General features: G+C 39.3%; 1 long non-coding RNA gene across 1 annotated transcript; it reads right to left on the reverse strand.

The window, feature by feature from the left end:
• Nucleotides 1–7686: 7686 nt before the first annotated feature.
• LOC125573114 lies at nucleotides 7687–9904 on the reverse strand. The gene is made up of 2 exons (XR_007313964.1): nucleotides 9359–9904; nucleotides 7687–9164 (listed from the first exon to the last, which is right to left on the reverse strand). It is a non-coding gene; the product is annotated as an uncharacterized LOC125573114 (long non-coding RNA).
• Between the last annotated feature and the right edge of the window lie 2000 nt (nucleotides 9905–11904).

The raw sequence follows: 11904 nt of genomic DNA on the forward strand, positions 1-11904 counted from the left end.
TTTTATAGTAGGTCGAACACGCTAAATGAATTAATAAATAAATACATAATACATACATAGACTGAATAAATGAATAAATAAAGAAATTAATAAATAAACAGAATAAGTAGAATTAATAATAATGATGATCATGATGATGATGATGATAATAATAATTTAATAATAATAATAATAATAATAATAATAATAATAATAATAATAATAATAATAATAACTTAACGATAGATTATGAAGATAATGGTGACAATAATTTATTTATTTTTCATTATAGCACTCTTTCCACTTGGTTTTGTCTGTTCATGGAAGAAATAAGGCTTGTGCCACCTCTGCGAATCAAGAATCGAAAAAGTGTTGACTTTTTAAAATGCATCATATGCTAGGCAAGCTCAGAAGAAAAGCTTAGATGCATTTCCGAAATTGGGCTGAAATCATTTTTAGAGGCAGTCGAGGTGCGTAAAGATTAAGTTCAAGAACATATTCGGGCAGAGAGTTTGGCCAATGTTAAAATAAGGTGGCATGGCCGGTGTAATCAGTCTTATACAAGTAAACGCAACCTTAGTTTTGTGAAACGGCCCTTCCCCACAACCCAAGCAGAGAACGACGAGCCAGAACACAGACGACCGCGAGTGAGGTCAGGAACTAGGCCAATAGACTGGTGAATGTGCCTCTTCTGCCAGAGGAAAAAAACACAAGGGTTCCGTCACTTTGTCAAACGGGTCGTCCACGGATTCGAGTAACACCATCAGGGAGGCTGCACGTGTCAGAAACGACGAGGACCTGCTACTAAACATCAACGGTATAGACTTGATTGCAGCGAAAGTAAAGTCCCACCGCGGATGCCGGTCGACCTATGTTGCAAAAAGAAATCTGTCCTTCGCAGTGGATGGAGCGGATATGTATACCATTGCTTTTACAAACCTTATGGATAAGATCCTTCCTGAGATACAATCGGACTGTGCTGTTGATATGAAAATCGTGTTACTATCATACCAAGATGAGCTGGAAGGCCTAGGTTGCGACACAGCAAGAATCTACAGAACAGAAAGGTTGAAGCGGAGGATACAACAGACGTATACATGTGAGGTTGTCTTTCACGCGCAAGCGGATCCAACAAAGCTAGAATTGCTTTACTCGAGATCAATCTCCTTAAAAGATATCTTCAACGCCGCAGCAAAGAGCAGTCATTCCGAGGTATCCCCTTCATCTCTCCAGAGCGCGAGAGCGATAAAACACGACTTCTTTATCATGCTGCGCACCATCTGAAAAAGAGCATCCTGAATGAAATTCAAGCCATTTCCATCCAACCCGTACATGCAGAGACCTCAGTGCCAGTAGCGTAAAGTCGCGTGTTGTTCCAAGTGATCTATATGATTTTTTTGTGCTTTCTGATAACAAGTCCCAATAATCTGGACATCTCAAACCCAACAGCTATCAGCTCCACCGACGAAAGACGGGTCTTAGCTATCGCACAAGAACTCGTGTATTCCACCACTCATGCTCGGATAAAGCCCCCAAAGCACATAGGTCTTACAATGTCTGTGCGTCATTTGACCGGCTCAAAACAGCTGATTAGAATGCTTCACAGATTCGGCCATTGCTGCTCTTACGATGACGTGGAAGTCGCAGATACAAGCTTAGCGCAAGAGGAACAGTCGAAGAGTCGAGGCTTTTTTTTTAATAGCATTGGTCTTTTTTTATTATTATGATAATTGTTTATTGATTCTCAAGTGAGGTGAGTATTTTACAAGACTAATGTTTTTTTTTACATGATTACAGAAATGTATTAAATTAAATAAGTACATTGTTCACTATTATTTTGGTATTCTCCCCCTCACAAGCCTTACCATCCCTCCCAAGCCTACCCCTACCCACCCCACCCCGCCCAACCCATCATCCCTAGTGTGAGCAAAAGGAAAAGCAGAGGGACGCAAAAACAACTAAAAACAGAAAAGAAAAAAAGTATAAATTTTAAATATTCAAATGGTACCTGTGCCTGCGGATGCAATAAAGATTCGCCCAAGATGGTCTTTAGCCTTCTTGCTTATAATTTATTTATTTTGTCCCATTTTCGTTTGTGGTAGGAAAGGGAATCATTTTTAATCGCGCATATTCTTCCCAATCGTTCGTATTCTTTAATTCGTACTAAAAGCTGCTGTAGATTCAAAAGACAAGGGTTTTGTCTCACTTTATATACAAAAAGTTTGAAAATAAGCACCAGGACATCACTTGGTGATATATACAAACTTCAAGGAAAATAAAGAGGTTGTATGGCGTTTTAAATATTTTCTTGTAAACCTGCATTTGCAAGTAGCACAGCCTGCAAACTAAGGTGACGCTAAGTATCTATGTAATTAACATACATTATCAGCGAACGGCTTTCTTCACGTTACCAAAACATTTCTTAACGTAACAACCGCTGCCATGGTAACATTTCATACCGATTATGCTAGGCTAAATTATGCAAGTGCCAGATTCCAAAATAATATTTTGATAAGTCATGTTTGGAAGAGTGATATTGTTTTGTGTTAAAAGAGTCGAGGCGTTGTGATACCCTCAAATATATATCCCGGGTCATTCATTCAGGTTGCGGCAGACAACAATTATTTGAACAAAGAGACATTGGATGGTCGAAAAACGACACACGCCACTACTATTGTTCTTTTTCAAAGAAAGCAGTTCGGGCCACGCCCGGAACCAATGACTTTCTCAGTCAATTCAATGGAATAAGTACATCAACTGCAAGAAAAATAAGACCAATCTTGCAGCCTTTCTTGGCGAACAGCTTTGCGAAAAGGGAAAGCGGGAGCAGAAGGGTGAGGATGAAATCGTGATCATGACCCGACAGCTGCAGTGGCAGTAAGAGAGGGAGAGACAGAAACGCTGCACCAGCTCTACAGCAGCCACGAAGAAGCAGATACAAGAATCTTACTGCACGCTGCACACGCCTCACAGGAAATGACAAGAGTCGTCATCCAGTCCCCCGACACTGATGTCACTATTCTGGCAATACACGTGTTTGAACGCAAAGGCTGCCGCGAGTTTGGGTTTAAGACGGGATACAAGGACAGGGTCCGCTTCATTCCTATACACGATGCAGCAAGAACGCTCGGACCAAAAGTGTGCGCAGCCATCGCAGGACTTCATCTGAAAGAACTGCCTGCAGCCAATGGTCCCTCTTTCTTCTCCTGATGGAAATGGCTGGAAGATCACAAATGGAAGACTAGAGCCACTGCCCCCAAGAGCCTTTTAGAGCTCACAACCTGCAGATGCGTCAAAACCGCCTGTCGAAGGGAGGATCTGTGCTCATGCAAAGCAAACGGTATACCTTGCACGGAGGCATGTCTTTGCATGAGTGACGACATCTGTGAGAACCCTCACAAAGGAACTGAGACTGCAACCGACAGTGATGAGGATACAGATGACGAGGCGTGACAGTAATTTCTTACATAATTCTCTCAGTGAAGTGCGTATTTCAATAGAAATACACATTAAGGTGGCACTTGCATAATTTAGCCTAGCATAATCGGTATGAAATGTTACCATGGCAGCGGTTGTTACGTTAAGAAATGTTTTGGTAACGTGAAGAAAGCCGTTCGCTGATAATGTATGTTAATTACATAGATACTTAGCGTCACCTTAGTTTGCAGGCTGTGCTACTTGCAAATGCAGGTTTACAAGAAAATATTTAAAACGCCATACAACCTCTTTATTTTCCTTGAAGTTTGTATATAAGGCATCGGTAGACCCAATATAGATCAAATCGTATATAAAAACAAATGAATAACAACAATATATGCGACTTTTCGAGTATAAACCGTGTAATTTTGGGGTACTTTGGGGGTAAATTGTATCTCCATAGCAACGGTCGCTATGGAGATACATGCACACACACATTCATCATATCTTGAATGGGATTAGTAACAACTATTCCTTGGCCAAGTTTTCACTAAATTACTTTGTGCTACGGCACGCTATGATTGGATTCGTTTTTAAGGGGCTTAGCCAAGTAAAAAGAGGGGGACCATATGGGTGCCGCGTTTCAGGCCCTAGCAGTATGATGTCCCAACGTTCGATAAGTGCCTAGAATTGTTCCTTAGACGTGTGGCAATAATTCTATGATAACAGATTGCTTATGTACTACATGTGCTACGTTGCGATTTTTTTTCGGTCATTGCTCCCCGACTAGTTCTAGTATTCCCCGTTTAGAGATTCCCCGTTTTAGTATTCCCTTTCCCCGATTCCCCGTTTTAGAGATAGCCTCGATTCCTTTTCAGTTTAGCAGTGCGACCAGGGGCAAACGTGCTCGTTGAATTTGAGAACCATGTCCATCAAAAGTTTTCTTGGTCAAAAACATTTTCCACTCAGCGATCAGAATCCTGTTCAACAGCCGCCAGGTATTCATTTGTCGCTTGAGCGACACCACGCAGAGTTATTCAAGTAGTAGAAGCCTGATAAAAGAAAAGAACTGTACTGAAATAAGGGGCTGTTTACATGATACCGGATCGAGTTTCGTTCCACGTTTACGTAATGCCTGACGGCGAGCCTGCATTGCTTCAGGACAACACTCGCTTCTTCCCTTTACTCGATTCCGCCATCTTGGATATTTGGAGATCAAAGCGTGTGCGCTACTCGTTCCAGGCAGCTCGGCCGGCAATCTCGCCCCGGATTGAGCTTTCGATCCGCGTTTACAAGATACCGCGAGTAAATGTGAGTAAATTCTCGCACCAGAACGAAATTTCGATCCGGAGCGAGAACCGGTGCGACTTCGATCCGGAACGACTTCAGTTTTGTCGCGGAATCATGTAAACGCGGAGTTACAAAATACAGGTGTACATGAGGGGGACTGAAAAAATCGGTGAGTTCACCCCGGATCAAAAGTCGATCTGGCGTCATGTAAACACACCTTAAATGTCCTCGCACGTTTCGCACGACGATCCTCAACACTTTAAAGTGTTCTTGAATGAAAAAAAGCGGCAAAAATTTCCACTTGATCGAAATCCTGTCTAACAAACGCCAAATGGTACTTATTTGCCACACTAAGAAGTCTTTGCATATCAAACATATTCCCCACGGATAGTGTCCTTCGTATGCATTGCCTTATATGGGCATTGACGCCCATATTTAGAAGAGCTTAGAAGTTTTCCCGCTACCTGATCTCCAGTAAACATGGTGAAAAATGCTGATTCCTGTCAATTTGAGACTCGAGGCAAAAATGTGTCAAAAAAAACTTTATGGCTTGGTCAAATCTTTATCACACAAGTCTTGAAAAGTCCTTAGACCCAGGCCTCCAAGAGATTGGCCGAGCGAGTTTTAAGGTCACCCAAATATTGATATGAACACAGTTATTTAATGCATCTCCCAGGAAAAATGATGAAGTCTTTCGGTGACAGATCGTTTAGTGTTGCTGCACCTACATTATGGAACGCTCTCCCTGCAAATCTTCGCACCATCAATTGCAGTATCTTTAATTTTAAACCGCAACTTAAGATTCATCTTTTTAAATTAGCTTTTAACACTTGATATCACATAATCATCAATATAAAGATATTTTTATTATTATATTTTTTATTCAATATTTTTCCTATGAATCTATTATTTCATATTATTTTCGATTAAAATTGTAAATTTTATTGTATATATTAGTTCAACATTTAGTTATATTGTAATGCGCTTTTGATCATTATATGAAAAAAACGCAATATAAATTGATAAATTATTATTATTATTATTATGTTATTGGAATAAAGAGGCTAAGGAAAACCCTGTGAAAAGAAGAGCTCATAGAGCCTTCCTCTCACCCTGGCATGGTACATACTTTAGCGCGTGAATGAGCAAACGTACATCGAAAACGAGCACATGGTATGAGCACAGGCTACCCAAGCCCTACTTGCGATTAGTCTACACTTTTTTATTTACAGGGGTTACATGAAACAAATATTTCGATACCCCGGCAGGATGTTACAAAAAATAGCATTTGACCACAGGCTGAGTTATTTTGATTATTTTTAAGTATTTACTACTTTTTATCATCCTGCAAAACTCAACTTAGATGGGATGCCTGTGTTTTGAGCGCGAAATCTCCGAGAGCGCGCGCGTCATCTCTTTCAAACACTCCAACTCCGAGGACACTGCAAACGACTTGAGTAAACACTTGCTAATGGCAAAACTTTGCTTCAAATATAGCAATATATAGCGCAACAACGCTTTTAAAATGCCAACGAAAGCAAAAAGAAAATCGTGGGTGAAGTAAATGCTAGTACTGGAAGGACAGCGCATTTTTTTCAAACAAAAATCAAGCAAGACATTGCAGTGCATGCAAAGCGGACGCTTGTCTATGTATGACTGAAAATCATAAATTCTGGGACAGAGAGGATCCGATGTTTCAAGATGATGGTGAATTTCTCTTTCATCAAACTTAATTAGAAATAGAAGAAGTCAGAGGAAAAAAGTGAAGAAGCGCTTTTCAAGTTTTCGTGGCCTTCGATCCTAATCGATGAAACACCACGTCAGGAGAAAATGCCGTTTTGCCGTTTGGGGTATTTTAGTTAAAATTGGCGAAAATGGAGTGACATTAACTCTATTTTAGCAGAAATCAAGGGATTTTTCTGTTATACTTTAAGTAACGAATTTAAAATTTACAATATTAGACAATTTCTGCAATCACAGCCTTTGTGCAGACGTACAGATATTACACAATTTGAGCGTCGGATCCTTTTCAACATAATATATTTCGTTACTTTTTCACATATCCGTAACTTACTCCTTTGAGAGCCCTTCAGTTATTTCAATTTCCTCTACTTTCACAAAAATTTGATATACGACCCTTACCATTCATAACAAAATGGCCATACTCGATCCTTCAACGATTCATTTCCTAAAGATACAGTAAAAATAACACTAAAGCACGATTAAGTAAAGAAACTCCCACATTTTAAGGACACTTTACACATTTTGTGTTCCTAAGGCTTTTCTTGGCGGGAGTCCTCAATTTTGAGGAGACTTTGGATTTTTTGGGCGAAACAACAATTGTCTATAAAAGAGTAAAAATACCCTTTAGTTCCAGGGAAGGTATAAATTTATACAGTCCCAAACAGTCCCGGAGTTCTAATAGGAAAGTATAAATTTATACAGTCCCCGAGTTCAAAAAGGAATGTATAAATTTATACAGTCCCGGAGTTCAAAAAGGAATGTATAAATTTATACAGTCCCCGAGTTCAAAAAGGAATGTATAAATTTATACAGTCCCGGAGTTCAAAAAGGAATGTATAAATTTATACAGTCCCCGAGTTCAAAAAGGAATGTATAAATTTATACAGTCCCGGAGTTCAAAAAGGAATGTATAAATTTATACAGTCCCGGAGTTCAAAAAGGAATGTATAAATTTATACAGTCCCCGAGTTCAAAAAGGAATGTATAAATTTATACAGTCCCGGAGTTCAAAAAGGGATGTATAAATTTATACAGTCCCCGAGTTAAAAAAGGAATGTATAAATTTATACAGTTCCCGAATTTATACCGTCCCGGAGTTCAAAAAGGAAGATATAAATTTATACCATCCCGGCGGTCGAAGGAGACAGTAAAATAACTTTATCTGTTTATAAGCGGATGTCTAAGCATGACGGCAAAAGTATATGAAACAGTTAATTCGAAAGATCTCTATTTGTAGATCAAAAGGCTAATCATTTGCCGTTTAAAACTTCTTTATTCTGCAAATAGTAATCTACATTTCCTTATTGGTACTTTTTCATCGACCGGGTAATTGAGACTAGTGCACTTTCCAAACTGTCAGTCACTTGTTCTAGATTTGTACTTTACACTCTATTTCAGGGTTGCTCCTGGATATTCACACTTGCGACTAACACTGAACATCTGGCAAAAGAATATTTACCGTAGTCCAATTATTACAAAACTCTTGTGATTTTGAATTAAGATTGAAACCTAGCGCAAACTCTGTATAGCGGTTCCTCTGCCGCAACTACGAAAAAAATCACGCCTGTATAACCTGATCGGGTATTTGGCTTTCTTCTTCTCTCTTCTTCTGTTCCTCTTGCGGGCCTTGAAAAATTTTGTACGGATAATCGTTCTTTTTTCCATTTTCCCTGGAGTAACCTCCATAACAAACAAATTTCAAAATCCTAAGAAGGGTGTTGGCGAGTTTGCAAAATAGCCTATCTGTAGGCTTTTATAGTTTTTCCGGCACGAAACCCCGAAAACACAGTTTGCATATCACGGCCGCCATCTTGGATTTAGCGCTGCGCAAGGAGAGTGATATGCGAACTCGGGGTTTTTGTGCGGGAAAAACTATCAAACCCTACAGATAGCCTACAGAAAAAAAATGCCAGTGAAATGTGTGAAACTAGGTAGGAACAGTGTTTGTTAGGCTAAATCTTGATAATAAACCACGAATTTCCCTCTAATTTGGCTGTGCCTTATTTGCGACGCGCTCTCCTTGTTTGATTTTTTAAAACCCGGTCAAATTACGTTGGGTAACCCGATCTACTACCCCGTAGCGCGAAAACTGTCCCCGACGCGCTAGCCGAAACGTGCTCGACTAAAAACGTTACCCAACGTAACTTGAATGTTTTTTTGTAATCAAACTTCGAGAGGGCGTCGCAAATAAGGCACAGCCAAATTAGAGGGAAATACGTGGTTTATTATCAGAATCTAGCCTAACAAACAAGGCACATTTTAGCCAAATTAGAGGGAAATTTTCAGAATTTAGCCTAACAAACACTGTTCCTACCGCCCTTGAAACTGGCCGCTCATATGTTTATGTGATAAAGCATCTTCCTTGTTATGAATCAAATAGTTAAAATGGCAGGATATTCTACTAGTAATACTTAAACATTTTTGTACGCTGCCCTCAAGTTTTGCTTAGTGTCCTTCACCAGCTTTCTATCTGCGTCGAGCTCGAAGGCGTAGAGGAGGATGCACTTTACTGGGAGGACTTCTTTTTCGCATCCCTCCCAGATCCGCCACGACCTCAACCAGGATCCTTTCCACCATTCGATAAGGAACTCCTCACCTCGCAGCTCGGCCACCTTTCCTATATTGGGTGGTCGATAGTTAGCAAGGTTCACAGCTACGAAGTCCCCTTGCTTGAGGTGTTCGTAGCCGATCACTTGCTTCACCGTAGATGGTCTTCTGTATGGGCCAGTATAAACCTACAATCAGTTTATAAGCTGTTATTTTATTATAATTATTTGTTTATACTGTGTCCCTTGAGTACCCCTGGGCAAATCCAGTAAAATGAAATAATATTGCACAAATAATATGAATGCCAGAGAAACATAAAGTCGTCTCTCGATCGCTAACAATCGGTAGCAAGCAAATAGACATTTATGAAAAATCAGCTTACCTTTGCAACTCCGATAGCTCCTGTAGACGTTCAGATAGAGCCGTTTAGATATTATAATTTTTGTTTTGGTACTCTTAACCTGTCGTTCATAAGAAGAAGGATTGATTCATTTATTTCGTTCGGATATTAAACCAGGTGAAATATCGAATGAGAGGAAAAGAAAGCGGACTTTTTCGGAGAGTTCCGACTCAATTTCTTTGGATGGAGAAGCTTACACGTCCTCTCCGTTCGAATACTTGCCGGCACGACCATGCAATTCGTCTCATGGGGTAAAAGATCTTGATTCAAGTATCGAGATGTATTCTCAAATTCTTGTCATAGAAAATAACTTGGAGAATCTTCGAATAATGACGAATCTTCAGGTATGATCGATTTAACTCCTGTTCACCAATCGTTTAATCGAAAGTTTATTGCAGGACCGTTGGCAGCTGTAGAAGGGGGAGGGGCACGGGTGAGGGAAATGCCCATTTTTACTTTGGTGGGGGGGGGGGGGTGGGAAGGGGGATTATTTACTTGAAAACAAAATTCTGGAGGGAGGTGTGGCAAACCTAAGCATTGATAATTCCGATTATAACATATTCCTTTCCATAGATGAAGGAGCAGATAAAACCAAGAACGGCTGTCCAGAAACCCCAACCAGCAAAGGATTACCGATTGAAAGCAGAAAAGGTTTGTAATTGAATACACGTATACTGCCTTTTGAAATAATTCGTACTTTTTATTATTATGATACAGTTCTGGTGAGTATTTGAAATTATTGTCAACGGAGTAGGGGAAAACCATACCAATCTTTACGAGAAATATTGAATGGTTGGACAACTTGAGTAAATTTACTTCGACAATAGCTGTCAAATCTAGCCAATAACAGACACAGAACATATATACATAAAATGACAGTCGTGCGGCTTTATAAAAATAAAGGTTTGGCTGAATATGTTCTTAACTATGTTCTTAAATTTTAGTGTATATAAGAATACAATACCCAATGAATTATAGGAAGAGAATTGTACTAATGATCAATAGCAATAATAAGGTTGCTATTATGAGCATAATTTGATTCTGTATTTTAGAACGCATCAGGCCTAAGCAGCCCTTTAGCTGGCCACTAACACTAGCCTTAGATCATCGCAATTATGTAATTTGAAGATTAAAAAAGACTAAAGACTTGGTGAAATCTCAGGCTGGACGTTCTTATAAAAAAGGTTCTTATAAAAAAGAGTGTATGTAAACAGCGTTTCAAGGCCATGTTTGACTGTTATCGCATCGTTTGAGTATTTGACGGCCAAATTTTTTTTTGTCTGCTGTATTTACATTTCTGACAAGGTGATGACAGTGCATCGCAGCTAGTCAATCAGTAATCTCCATTTTATTCCCCAGAGAATGGCATTCATGAGAAACTCGAGACCCGTTTTTCCGGCTCTCCTTTCTTTCTTGCTTTTTTAGTCGCCACAGAAATCCCGAAATCTCCAAAACAGGAATTTCCGAATTAACCCACTGGATAGAGAGCCAGCTAGCAAGCTCCCGCTCGCCTCCAGACATTTGGCCGCATGCAATATAACTTTTTTTTAATTTTCTTTTAATTTTTTTTTTCGGCATTTTTCTGTAAATCCCAGAAAAATGCAAGGTTGTAATTTTGCCTTCTTCGAAAAAAAAAGTAAAAAGGAATTTTTTTGTGGCCTTGTTTCTTCATACCCTTTTTTTTATAAGAACGTCTAATCTTCAGTTGAGGCTGGGACGTTCTTATTTTTTAGACATTTTAAGGCTGAATATGTTCTTAACGATGTTCTTAAATTTTAGTGTATATAAGAATACCCAATGAATTATTAGGAAGAGAATTACACTTATGATCAATAGCAATAATAAGGTTGTTGCACAATTTGATTCTGCATTTTAGAATGTATCGGGACTAAAAAATATATTTTTTTTTACTATCTGAGCCTCGGCATGTTGTTAGCATGTTCTTAAAATTTGGTAAAATCTCAGGCTGGACATTCTTATAAAAAATGTTCTTACAAAATCGTTAAACTTGCTAAATGACCTAGAGTGCCAGGCTTCTAACAGCAGACAAAAGACACGTACAAACTAAACTTCTAAACACTGCAGCTCGGAAACAACTTTTTTAAGCCGCATTGTCACCGGTTTACTTCTGGTCGATTACGTAACAATCTCCGATGACTTTTAAAGGAAAACGCCAAAAATATTTCAAAATTGTAAAAGTAGTTTGTCTATTGGAAGTTTCTTCGAAGATATGACTGATAATTTAGAGCGGATGCCCTGTTTGACAGGGCGGATTCTAATAGATTCTCTTGTCTTTTAACGGTTGAGGTTTCCGTCGGCTCTCCGGAAGTAAACTGGTGACAATGCGGCTTAAAACCTTAAAGATGAATGAGCACGCGCAGGGGGGGGGGGGGGGCTGCATTGACTTCAATTTTATTTCCATTTTATTGCATGCTTGCAGATAACCTTCAAAAACAACCTCGCCCCATCAAGATCAACAGTCCTCAAATTTGAGATGACAAAGTTTGATTTTTGTGAGGCAAGTTTGG

The sequence above is a fragment of the Nematostella vectensis genome, chromosome 10 (genome assembly GCF_932526225.1).
Source record: "Nematostella vectensis chromosome 10, jaNemVect1.1, whole genome shotgun sequence".
Lineage (NCBI taxonomy): Eukaryota > Metazoa > Cnidaria > Anthozoa > Actiniaria > Edwardsiidae > Nematostella > Nematostella vectensis.